Here is a 12,546-nt window from a genome sequence, read left to right as displayed (position 1 = left end):
GTATGGTTCATAAGTTCTGTGAGACACTGCAGCGAATTAGGGAACCCAAAGACAGGAGGGAGGGTACTGAGGCGAGAGGGAGTAGTTGATGTTAGAGATGATGGGAGTGGTACAGCAGCTTGGAAAAATTGGACATTTGCAACATCTTTAACTCTGCCTCACAGGACCCACCTTTGGGCTGATTCTTATAAAACAAATTATTTGCTTATACATACAATGGAAAATTACTCAGCCATAAAGGTAAATGAAATCCTGATGCATGCCACAGTATGGATGAACCTTTGAACGTCATACTAAATAAGTCAATCACAAAAGGACAAATGCTTTATGATCTCACTTACATGAAATAAGCAAATATATAGAAATCAAAGAAAGGGAAAGGGGGAGTTTTTGCTTACTGGGCATTGAGCTTATGTTAATGCTGGGGGAATAATTTGGAAAAGGATAGTAGTAATGGTTGCACACATAAAGAATGGAGCCCTGGTGGCCTAGTGGTTAAGAGCTCAGCTGCTAACCAAAAGGCTGGCAGTTCGAATCCACCAGTTGCTCCTTGGAAACCCTATAAGGCAGTTCTACTCAGTCGTATAGGGTCCCTGTGAGTCAGAATCAACTTGATGGCAATGGATTCAGTTTTCCTGGTTTTACATAAAGAATGTAATTATCAGGAACAGGAGGAGGATATGGAATGTGTGGCTAATTGCCTCCATGAACAAACTGCCTCCTTTGTCGAACTGGATGCTGCCTGGCTACCATTACTGAACATTTTGATCAAAGACTCCATAGAAGAATCCTGATCAAAAGGGGGGAAAATATAGAGCAGAATTTCTAATTCTCATGGAATCCAGACATCTTGGAGCCATGAAGGTTGGACTGAACTCCTGAAACTACTGCCCTGAGATAATCTTTAAACCCTAAACCAAAAATATCCCCTGAAGTCTTCTTAAAACCAAACAATAGTCGAGCTTAACTAGTAAAAAATGTCTGCCTTGAAAGGTCATGGAAGCTCCATAGACACATCCAAACTCACTGAGGGACAGAATTGCTGGGCTGAGGGCTGTGGGGACCATGGTCTCGGGGCATATCTAGCTCAACTGGCATTAACGCAGTTTATAAAGAAAGTGTTCTTACATTCTACTTTGGTGAGTAGTGTCTGGAGTCTTAAAAGCCTGTCAGCGGCCATCTAGGATACTCCACTGGTCTCACCCCTTCCGGGGCAAGGGAGAATGAAGAAAACTAAAGATACAAGGGAAAGATAAGTCCAAAGGACTAGTGGACCACATCTACCATGGCCTCCACCAGACTGAGGCCGGTACAACTAGATGGTGCCCAGCTACCACCACTGACTGCTCTAACAAGGATCACAATAGAAGGTCCTGGACAGAGCTGGAGAAAAATGTAGAACAAAATTCTAACTCAAAAAGAAAAGGCCAGACTTGCTGGCCTGACAGAGACTGGAGAAGCCCTAAGAGTATGGCCCCTGGACACCCTTTCAGTTCAATAATGAAGTCACTCCTGAGGTTCACCCTTCAGCCAAAGATTGGACATGCCCATAAAACAAAAGGAGACTAAAGGGACACACCAGCCCTGCGGAAAGGACGACGAGGCATGAGGGAACAGGAAAGCTGGTAATAGGGAACCCAAGGTTGAGAAGGGAGAGTGTTGACATTTCGTGGGGCTGTTAACCAATGTCATAAAACAATATGTGTACCACCTGTTGAACGAGAAGCTAGTTTGTTCTGTAAACCTGCATCTAAAGTACACACACAAAAATAATGTGTATTAAAAAAATGTCTGCCTTAAGCATTATGCTCTTTTAAAAACTACCTTTATGGGATCAAATTGACAACTACAACTCGAAAGGTTAGATAAGAACCTCAGGGGGCAGTGAACTTATGTTAATGGGGGAGGAACAACTCAGAAAAGGAAGACGAGAATGGTTTCACAACTCAGAGAGTTTAATCAATGTCACTAAATGGTACATGTAGAAACTGTTGAACTGGTGTATGTTTTGCTGTGTATATTCTCACAAGAACAACAAAATAAATAACGTAAACAAACAAAAAGAATGTAATCAGTGTTACTGAATTATACATGCAGAAATTGTTGAAATGGTGAATGCTTTGTTGCGTATATTTTTACCACAATAAAAAATCAATTTAAAAGTTCATTATTAATATTATTTAAGATAAATTAATTTTTTCCCAGTTTAGAAGAGACTATATATTATTTTACTTAAATTATGTAACTTAATTTATAAAACTTAAAAATGCATAATGGTTAAAACTATTATGCTAAGCAATGACTTCAACTGAGAGAGACTGAATGAGTCATAAGCATGCTCATTAGCTCCCTGACTATAGGTATACCCATGGATTTATACACAGAGGCTTTCAAAATGTTCCATTTAAAGAGGAGGGGGAAGATCAAAATAATTACTTTACTTACTGACTTCTAAAAAAATAGAAAAGGTAACAGATGTCATTATCACTTTTTAAAACATGAATCTACTAGAACACTGCGAACCCCTGAGGATTCAAAAGTCACTGGCTGGGAGAAGACCCTGTATACTACATGCTGTTAGAGGTGTTAAATTAAGGGCGGTTTGTGTGAGACCTGAGCAAAGAAGAGTCAAAGAGCTCACATATCAGGATTTTTTTTTTTTTTTTTTTGCAGGAGAAATACTTTAGGATCTTACAACTCCTTTTGTTTTGAATACTACGCCTACCAGTAATTGAATTTTTCTCAGTTTGACACTAGGAAAGCAGATATAAATATTATACTGACTCTCTTAGGATTTTAAGAGAACTGATAAAAGTATGTTTCAGGACTTAAACAGATTTTTGACTATAAAAAAATACGGACTCTATAATATTCTGCCACTTAGAGAAGTCCTGCTTAAGAAATCTGTCTCACTTTTTAAAAATTTTTTGTAAAAATATAGATAACACAGTATTTGGTAATTCAACATTTTACATGCAGTTTCACTTTTCTTGACATCCTCTTAATTTTAACAATTTCTATCACACTTTGGAGTCCCTGGGTAGTGCAAAAAGTTAACGTGTTTGGCTGCTAACCAAAAGGTTGGCTGTCTGAGTTCACCTACAGGCCTTGGAAGGAAGGCTTGATGACCTACTCCTGAAAAACCAGCCATTGAAAACCCTGTGGTCCACCGTTCCACTCTGACACACATGGGATTGCCATGAGTTGGAACAGACTCAATGGCAGCTGGCTCAGACTTTACACAATGCAATAAAGACGTCTTCAGAATCGGAGCGAGGGAGCAGTCTGGGTGATCTGTTAGTTCCTGCCCAACACCAACTTGTGATTGAGGAGCTTAAGACTGTGAGAAAAATAGTTGGGGAAACATGGCCTTTGGTAAACTTATTAAAGTTCTTACAGTTTTTACATCCACTAATAAAATAAAACAACACTCTAAATAAACAGAATATCAATGTTTTCCTAAAACATCTTAAATTAAAAACTACAGGTAACTGTTCGCATAATTTCCTTCAACCACCCCTTGCTTGCTAGAGATTTTTCAAAATTGTCATTTTCTGCAGCTTCAATAAGATACAGGTAAGTTTATGTTTCTTTGTTCCAAATATTACGTAGCCTAAGATGCAACTTTTACTTTGAATCATCACTTATCCAAATATTATGAAATGTTCTCAACATGGTCCCAGAGACAAACAGCAATTTAAAATGTTGAGATGCTTTGGTGGGTCGAGAGCACGTGCCTTGAAATCCTCTTAGCTCAGTTCCTTTCCCCTTCTAGATGGAGGAGGGGAGCTCTAGGCCTCCACTTCGCTTTCCCGTAGCTTCTTTTGTCCAAGGCCGCAAAGCCAAAGCTTCCATTTCTTTCCTGCCACCTGCTTCCCTTCCCCTTTTCTATGCTCAACCTCCAATTCCATCTTTTTCTAATTATCCCCAAAATAAGATACTTGAAATTAACTTCTTTTTACAATTAACTCAAGCTTTTCGAACTGCCTATAGCTCCTCAGGTGTAATGCTGCAGTGCGCCAAGAATTACTTGAGACCGTGGGCACAACAGAATGCATCTTCCTGGAACATCAACTCTTTTCTATGGTAATTCAATCATTTTAATATTAAAACAAGTATAGATATGACATTGAGTGGAACACAAAATGTAGGTGAATTTTAAAAACAAAGCACGTAGTTAAAAACGTGTTTAAAGTGGGCCGTTTGAGACCATGTAAGCAGTCTCCCATGCACCGACACCCTGAGTTCGAGCTCTGTGGGAAGGTCTGGGAGGCAATGCTTCTGTACTGGTGTAGCTATTGTAAGTGAAGGTCTGTGAACAGAAAATTGTTCACGATCCTAGAAAAATGCAACTGCTTTTCAAGATCAGTAAGACCTCACTTACAACCTAGAACCACAACTGACACAAATCTGCTCATTTGAATTTTAACTTTAAGTGGTATGACTACAAAAGAAATCAACTGTGTTGTGACTGAAATGTTTTTTGAATAAACATACATTAATTTTTTTCATTTGTGAAGCTCCAGTCTTAACAATAGGATTTAGAAGAGATGATCTCTCCATTTTCATATTCCCAGGGGTCATTAATTAAAGTTGTTGAGCACCTTCCTGAGGGTCACACATCATGTCATGGTACAAACACTTGCCGCAACATTAAGATGCCCAGGCTCGGTGATGACCTGACTTCAGGGAAGTCACATGGCTTCCCTGGGTCTCAATTCACTGACTTGTCAGCCAGTTAGGTTCAGTGAATGATTATCTACACAAAGGGTTAGTATCAAATACAATTTGGGATTGTTATAATGAATACTATGTAATTATTTTCTGTGGCCAGTCATGGATATTCTCAATCACTACACTGTGGAATGGTTTTCAGACAGAAATCCAAAATTTCCAACCTCCCCCCGCTCCTTTTTGATGCCATACTGAGAGTGAAAGGTCAATGGGCTTATTTCTCACTTTTAAAAATATGTTAATAGTCTAAATCTCATTGCATTAGAGTAAAAATTTTCCACAGTACATTAAACCCATGCACTCTGAAAATTGTTTCCAAAATATTGCCTTTTCTGTAGTTGCACTTCAGGTCTTAGCTGTCTACTGATTGCCAACTAAAACAACAACACCAGAGTGGAAACTATCTCATGGAGACCATTCTGGAAGTCAACATTTAAAGAGAAAAGTTTCCAACTTCCTTAGGTTTAAAAAAAAAAAAAAGTTTCCACAATTATCAAAACATTCTCATAATGCCTGAAAGAACTTTTCTTCACAGTGTATGCCAGCTCCATTTAGGCTTTTTCCTAGGCAATCTTTTTTAAATATGGAGATTTCTCTATTTAATCTTTGGAGACAAGGATTAAAATTACTTTCAAATAGGAGTGTATCAACCATTAAAAAGAAATGTAAACAGGACAACTCCATTTTTCTTTGATAGCTTAATATAATCCATCAACTAGGGAATCTGATTTCTCTATTTCTAAACATATCTTTGATTGTTCTCTCTTCCTGGCCCAGATATTTGATTGGTTATTCAGTCCTAGAAATTCTTTGTGTGCTTGCACGTGGTGGGCTCTTGTTTTTGTTGTCCTTTTCTTCTTTCTCATGTCTGTTACCACCACCCTCATGTAGAATTTTTACCATTTCACAGCGTTTTACAGACTTTCCTATTCCATTCCCTACCCCACTTTTTATTTTTCCTTTCTTATTCATCCCAAGTCTGATTTACTAAGCCTGGTGTTCAAATATCTTTACTATCTAATACAAATAATTACATCTCCTGCCTTCTTAGGCATGACTTCCCTACTTGAGCCTTCCCCCCTCAGGCCAGTCTGCTTTACCTTTTTTGCAGATATGCCAAGTGCTTTCTAGTGTTGCTCAGTCTTCTCCAACTTGGCTTTCCATTCTCAGAAAAGCAACAAAAAATCTCAAATCCTTACCATGTGCATAAGGCCCCACCGGGTCTGGCTTTTGCCATCTCTCACCCCATCTCTTTTCACTTCTCCCTTATTTATTATCTCCATCCACGCTGATCTTGCTCCCATCCCTCGAATATGTCAAATTCATCTGGCTCAGACTTTTACATTGATCTTCCTTCTGCTTGAAGGTTCTTCAGATTCTCGGTGTCCATTTGTCCAGTTTTCCTGTCCCTTCCTGCCTTCTTGTCATTGCTTTTGGGCAGGTGTTACCCATTTGGTCTCACATACTTGACTGAACTAAAAAGCACGTTCCTCATGTTGTTTATTGTTTTGCTATTATATGTTATTGTTTGTTTTATAGGCCTGTCTAACCTTTAGCTGAAAGGTAGATTTCAGGAGTGGTGTCTGGGGGCCATAGTCTTGGGGGTCCCTCTACTCTCTGTCAGACCAATAAGTCCGTTTTTATTTTTTGGTGAATTTGAATTTTGTTCTACATTTTTCTCCCTCTCTGTCCGGAGCCCTCTATTATGATCCCTGTCAGAGTGGTCAGTGGTGGTAGCCATGCACCATCTAGTTCTTCTGGGCTCAGGCTGGTGGAAGCTGTGGTTCACGTGGTCCTTTATTCGTCTGGACTAATATTTTCCTTGTGTCTTTGGTTTTCTTCATTCTACTTTGCTCTGTATGTGATGGGACCAAAAGATGTACCTTAGATGGCCGCTCACAAACTTTTAAGACCCCAGATGCTACTCACCAAAGTAGGATGTAGAACATTTTATGAACTATGTTATTCCAATTGACCTAGATGTCCCCCAAGACCATGGCCCCTAGCTTTCAGCCCCAGAAACTGTGTCCCTCAAGATGTTTAGATAGATGTGTCTAGGAAGCTTGTATGACTTTGCCTTGGTCAAGTATACTAACTTCCCCTATACTGTGTGTTGTCTTTCCCTTCACCAAAGTTAACATTTGTCTACTATCTAGTTAGCGATCTCTCCTCCCTAACCCTCCCCCTATAACCATCAAAGATTATTTTTTTCTGTGTGTAAACCTTTTCTTCAGTTTTTAATGATAGTCGTCTCATATTTATCCTTTTGTGATTGACTTATTCCACTCAACATAATGCCCTCCAGATTCATCCATGTTGTGAGATGTTTCACAGATTCATCATTGTTCTTTATCATTGCGTAGTATTCCACTGCGTGTAGGTACCACACTTTATCCATTCATCTGCTGATGGGCAGTTAGGGTGTTTCCATCTTTTTGCTATTGCGAATAACGCTGCAATGAACATGACTGTGCATATGTCTATTTGTGTTATGGCTCTTATTTCTCTAGGATATATTCCTAGGAGTTGGATGGCTGGATCGTATGGTACTTCTATTTCTAGCTTTTTAAGGAGGCACCGTATAGTTTTCCATAGTGGTTGTACCATTTTACATTTCCACCAGCATTGCATAAGAGTGCTCCTTTTTTTGAGGTCAGCTCAAATATCACTGCCTGAGATGGACTCTCCTGTCTGCCCTGGTTAAAAGCAGTATCTCTTCCACAAGCCATTCTATCACATTATTTGGTTTTATCTTTTCACACCCCTCACTGGAGCTTATTTGTTTATGTACTTACTATTTAGCTCCCCCATCAGAATGTTAGTTCTAAGGAACTATTTCATCTGCTTCTGTATCCCAGTGCCCAGATCAGTATCTGCACATTGCAGGTACTTGATGAACATTTGCTGACTGACTAATCGTCTAGAATTCTCTACATCTACCAAACTTACTCATCTGTTATTACCTCAAATCTTATGTCATCTATAAGATACTTATGTCCTCATCATCACTGCCTAAATTTCAGATCAACACAGTTATCAAACACCTACTTTAGAACAGGTATGTACTAGGAGTGAAGCAATAAACAGGATATGGTTACAGTTGCTGTAGAATTTTACAAACTAAAGCAGTTTCTTCATCCTGTGAACTCCTATGGTAATTAGACTATACAATTAATGTGATAATGAACCATGACATGCCTTGTAATTTCTATTGTATCAAACTATAATCTGATAGCTGTTGAACACACTATCATCCAGGGATGCAGGCTGTATGCTGAGAGCCATGTTTTTCCACCCCATCCTTTACCAGCTCCTTTTCGTATCCTCCCACCACTCCAACCTCTTGCTTCTGTTCTAATATCTCCTACTTTTAACGCTGATCCTCCTGCTTCCTGTCTGAAAGGTTAAAGGCCAAAAGTCCTACTCATTTCCCAGCCCTGGACTCTCCATATGAAGGAAATTTGCTTGAGAACTCTTTATAGGAAATCCAGAGCTTTGGAAAATTAAATCTGTTGGAAGTTGAAGGGATTTTATGTTTTCCAAATAAGCTATATTTACATGTCAAATCTGATGAAATTAAATGATACATGTAAAAATGTTTCATAAAAAGCATAATTTTGGTGTTATTCAACTGGGTTGTTTGTTTTCTTATTGAGTTTTAAGAGTTCTTTGAATATTTGGATACAATTCCTCTATCAGATACATGTTTTGCAAACATTTTCTCCCAGTCTGTGGCTTATCTTTTCATTTTATTTACAGTGAAGGTTTTAATTTTAATGAAGTCCAACTTATCAATTTTTTTCTTTCCTGGATAATCACCTAGATTTTTTCCTATGTTATCTTCTATAAGTTTTATATTTTTGCATTTTACATTCAGGTTTATAATCCATTTTGAGTTAATTTTGTGGAAAATGTAAGGTTTGTGTCTACATTTTTTTTTTTTTCCATATGGATGTCCAGTTGTTCCAGCCCTATTTGTTGAAAAGACTATCTTTTCTCCATTGAATTGCCTTTGCTCCTTTGTCACGGATCAGTTGACTATATTTGTGTAGGACTATTTCTGGGCTCTCTATTCTGTTTCACTTACTTATTTGTCTATTTTTCTGCCAATACCACACTGTCTTGATTACTCTAATTTATATACAGTAAGTCTTGAAACTGTGTAGTATCAGTCCTCCAACTTTCTTCTTCTTCAGTATTGTGTTGGCTATTCTGAGTCCTTTGCATTTCCATATAAACTTAGAATTAGTTTGTCACTATCCACAAAATAACTTGCTGGGATTTTCATTGGGATTGTTTTAAATCTACAGATGATCTTCGGAAGAACTGACATTTTAACAATATTGAGTCATCTTATCCATGAACATGGACTATCTCTCCATTTATTTAGATCTTCTTTGACTTCTTTCATCAGAGTTTTGTAGTTTTCCTCATAAAGATTTAATACATATTTTGTTAAATTTATACTAAGTATTTCAGGATTATTTTGGTGGTAATGTAAATGGTGTCATGTTTTTAATTTCAACTCCCAATTGTTTATTGCTGGTATACAGGAAAGCAATTGACTTTTGCATATTAACCTTGTATCCTATAACCCTGCTATAATCACTTAACAGTTTCAGAGTTTTTTTTTGGTGGGGGGATCGGTTTTTTGGGATTTTCTACTAGGCAATAATGCCATCTGTGAACAAAGACAGTTTTATTTCTTCCTTTCCAATATATGTACCCTTTATTTCCTTTTCTTATTGAATGAGGTAGAACTTCTAATACAATGTCAAACAGGAGTGGTGAGAGGGGACATCTGGTCTTGTTCCCAATCTTTGGGAAAATCATCTAGTTTCTCACCATTATGTACTGATGTTAGCTGCAGGGTTTTTGTAAATGTTCTTTATCAAGTTGAGGAACTTCCCCTTGTAGAGTCTTTTTAAACAACAGGTAAGATTCTTGATAATCACTATAAATTCTTAGTTCTAGACTTGGTAACTTTGCTTTTAAGAAATAAATTTTTTTTTCTGAAAATGATCAGTGCTTATTCTGGAATACTAACGATAGAAACATCTTTTAAGATATTCTACAGAAGACAGATTTGCTACTGCCCTTAAGTAGTTCCCCCCCCCGGGGGAGGTGCTTTAAAACCAGAAAGAAAACAAGGTTATTCACCCTAGGCTTTATTCTGCCTAGAAACAGAACTAGAACAAGAATTCTTTAAAAAAAAAAAAAAATTTTTTTTTAAGCACAAAAATATCATGGGATGATGGATGAATCTTATAAAACATGGAACTGAAGTTTACTCTTTACATCCAGGGAAAACATGTTCTTTCCATGAAGGCTGTCATGGGCTTTTATAACAGCCAGTTCTTGTAGTATCAGACACTAATGTAAACTGCCAGATTAATTCATATAAAAAGTAAAAATTAACCAATGTTAACACAAGCATTCCTGGAAAAACTTACTCATCTTCTACCGTTGAACCAGGATGCATAAATTTTTCATTAAAACCACTTAGGTAAACACTGGCATAAAGAAAACACGAATTTCTTAAGTTTCCTAATATTAATTTTTATTAGTTCCAAGTTAATTTGCTACTATAACATACATGATGATTTTAAGAATGAGCTGCTTAAAGGAAAACTAACATGTTAAACTAACAAACAAAAAAACTTGTCTCTCTCATGTTTTTCTTTCATGTATGGTGGTTTCTTCTTATTGAGATTTGTAATAATATACCAAAAAAGACACTGAAAAGATCTAAAAGTTACTTTTAGCTTCTGAATATAAAGTTCATTTCATTACCTATCTGACCTTATCATGTCAGAGCCAGCCAACCTACCTCTCCAAAATTGGTCATGTTCTAGTCAGCTTCAACTAAGCATTTCTCCCACTGGTCCATTAAGTTCAAAGAACTCTGGCAGGTGAAGATGAGAATTTTATCTAATTTATGTGCAAGAAAGAAAGTTCAGGCAATAATTAAGAAACTGAGTAATAATGGCATGGAAGAGAAAGAACGCATGAGCAAAGATGACGGAGATATTGTGGCAGGCCACAAAACTGGGGGTGCTCATTTATTCTCTGCTTTGCTCTAAAAACAATAAAATTTCAGGCTTTGTATTAATGAACTTAAAAATCCTGCCAAGGTATATGTGTTAACACACAGAGGGCCTAAGGCTGGCTGCCAGCAAGCCTGTTGTTGTTATAGTTAGGCCCCATTGAGTTTTGACTCATAGCGATCTTAATGTGACAAAGAGCTGCCCCATAGGGTTTCCTAGGCTGTCATCTTTTTGTGAGCAGATTGCCAGGTCTTTCTCCTGTGGAGCTTCTGCCAGACTTTTGGTTAACAGCCGAGAACTTAACCATTGTGTCACCAGGGCTCCTTGCCAGCCCCCCTAGAGTCTGTAATTACACATCAGCAGGTGGAGAATCTTATTGCAACTACTTGGGTTTGTTTTAACTATTAATGGAGAAAAGCATTTGAAAATCTCTTTACCCAGATGTTTTGTCAATAAGTTTCCAATTTCACTTATCAACAACCCCTACTTTTATGCTTGGTTTCCCAATGTAAAAAGCAAGGCCATAGAAATTTTCCTTAGCTAAATTAAAATGGTCCTAAATTAAAAACCAAGAACAAAAAAAAACCATACACACACACACACACACAAAAATTTGGGCCAAAAGAACAAAACAAAACCAGTTGTTTTTTAGCCAATTCTGACTCACGGTGACCCCGTGGGTTTTGCAGGAGAACTGCACATAGGGTTTTCAATGGCTGTGACCTTTGGGAAGTAGATCACCAGGCCTTTCTTCCAAGGCACCTCTGGGTAGATATGAACTGCCAACCTTTTGGTCAGTAGCCAAATGCTTAGCTAAATTTGGGTCACTGGAGGTGTAATAATACTACGGAATAAAAAGAGGGCCTACTTCTAACTTACCACCCTAATCAATAATCCAAAGAACCTTATAATGACATCTGTGACAGGCTGATGACTTCCAAAAATGTCCATATTCTAATTCTTAGAACCTGTAAATAGCCTTACATAGTAAAGGGCACTTTAGATGTGTTTAAATGAAGGATCTTGAGATGGAGAGATTATTCTGGATTATTGGGGCAGGCCCAATGTAATCACAAGTATCCTCATAAGAGGGTGGCAAGAGGATGAGAGTTAGGAGTAGCGAAAATGACAACTGAAGCAAGGGGCTGGAGTGGTGCCAGGAAAGGTCCATGAGCCAATGAATGCAGGCAGTCTCTAGATGCTGAAATAGAGAAGGAACTGGAGTCTCCCCTCAGAGCCTCCAGAGGGAAACCAGCCAGAGCAGCAATGGGACATTAATACAATACTTTATTACACATTTAAGGATTGTGAGGTTGTAATAAGTAGTATTACTATTAATGTAATTGCGGCTACAACAAATAATTACAAAACAGGGTTTGGAATGTAATCACCAGACCTTCCTATGCCACCCAGTTCCCTTGGAACTGCCATCATCTAGAGAGCTTTGGAGAAAATAAAACAGACTTAAGGGCAAAGGAGAACAGGATTTTATGGAAGATAAAGAATTTAATCCTTGTCTACTAGGTCTACTAGGTAACTTAACAAGTTAAGGACTCTAACAGCTTACAAACTGTGTGCACGTCCTTAACAAGAGTGCAGCCATTAGACTAAATTAGATAAATAAGAAGCCAGGTGTCATTCCCAGGATGTAAAAGCAGTGTCTGGAAAGTAAACGGGCTTATCTACACACACGCACAAAAAATAGTCAGAAGTATTGCCAGCCTACCAGGGTATGTAGTTTAACCTATAGTAAGTACAATGTACA

General features: G+C 37.9%; 1 protein-coding gene across 7 annotated transcripts in view; it reads right to left on the bottom strand.

Moving 5' to 3' along the window:
- Nucleotides 1-12,546, bottom strand: part of SIK3 (SIK family kinase 3) — a 260,893-nt gene that overhangs the window by 62,987 nt on the left and 185,360 nt on the right. The window lies entirely within an intron of this gene.

The sequence above is a fragment of the Loxodonta africana genome, chromosome 15 (assembly GCF_030014295.1).
Source record: "Loxodonta africana isolate mLoxAfr1 chromosome 15, mLoxAfr1.hap2, whole genome shotgun sequence".
NCBI lineage: Eukaryota > Metazoa > Chordata > Mammalia > Proboscidea > Elephantidae > Loxodonta > Loxodonta africana.
This window is presented reverse-complemented; position numbering and strand designations above follow the sequence as displayed.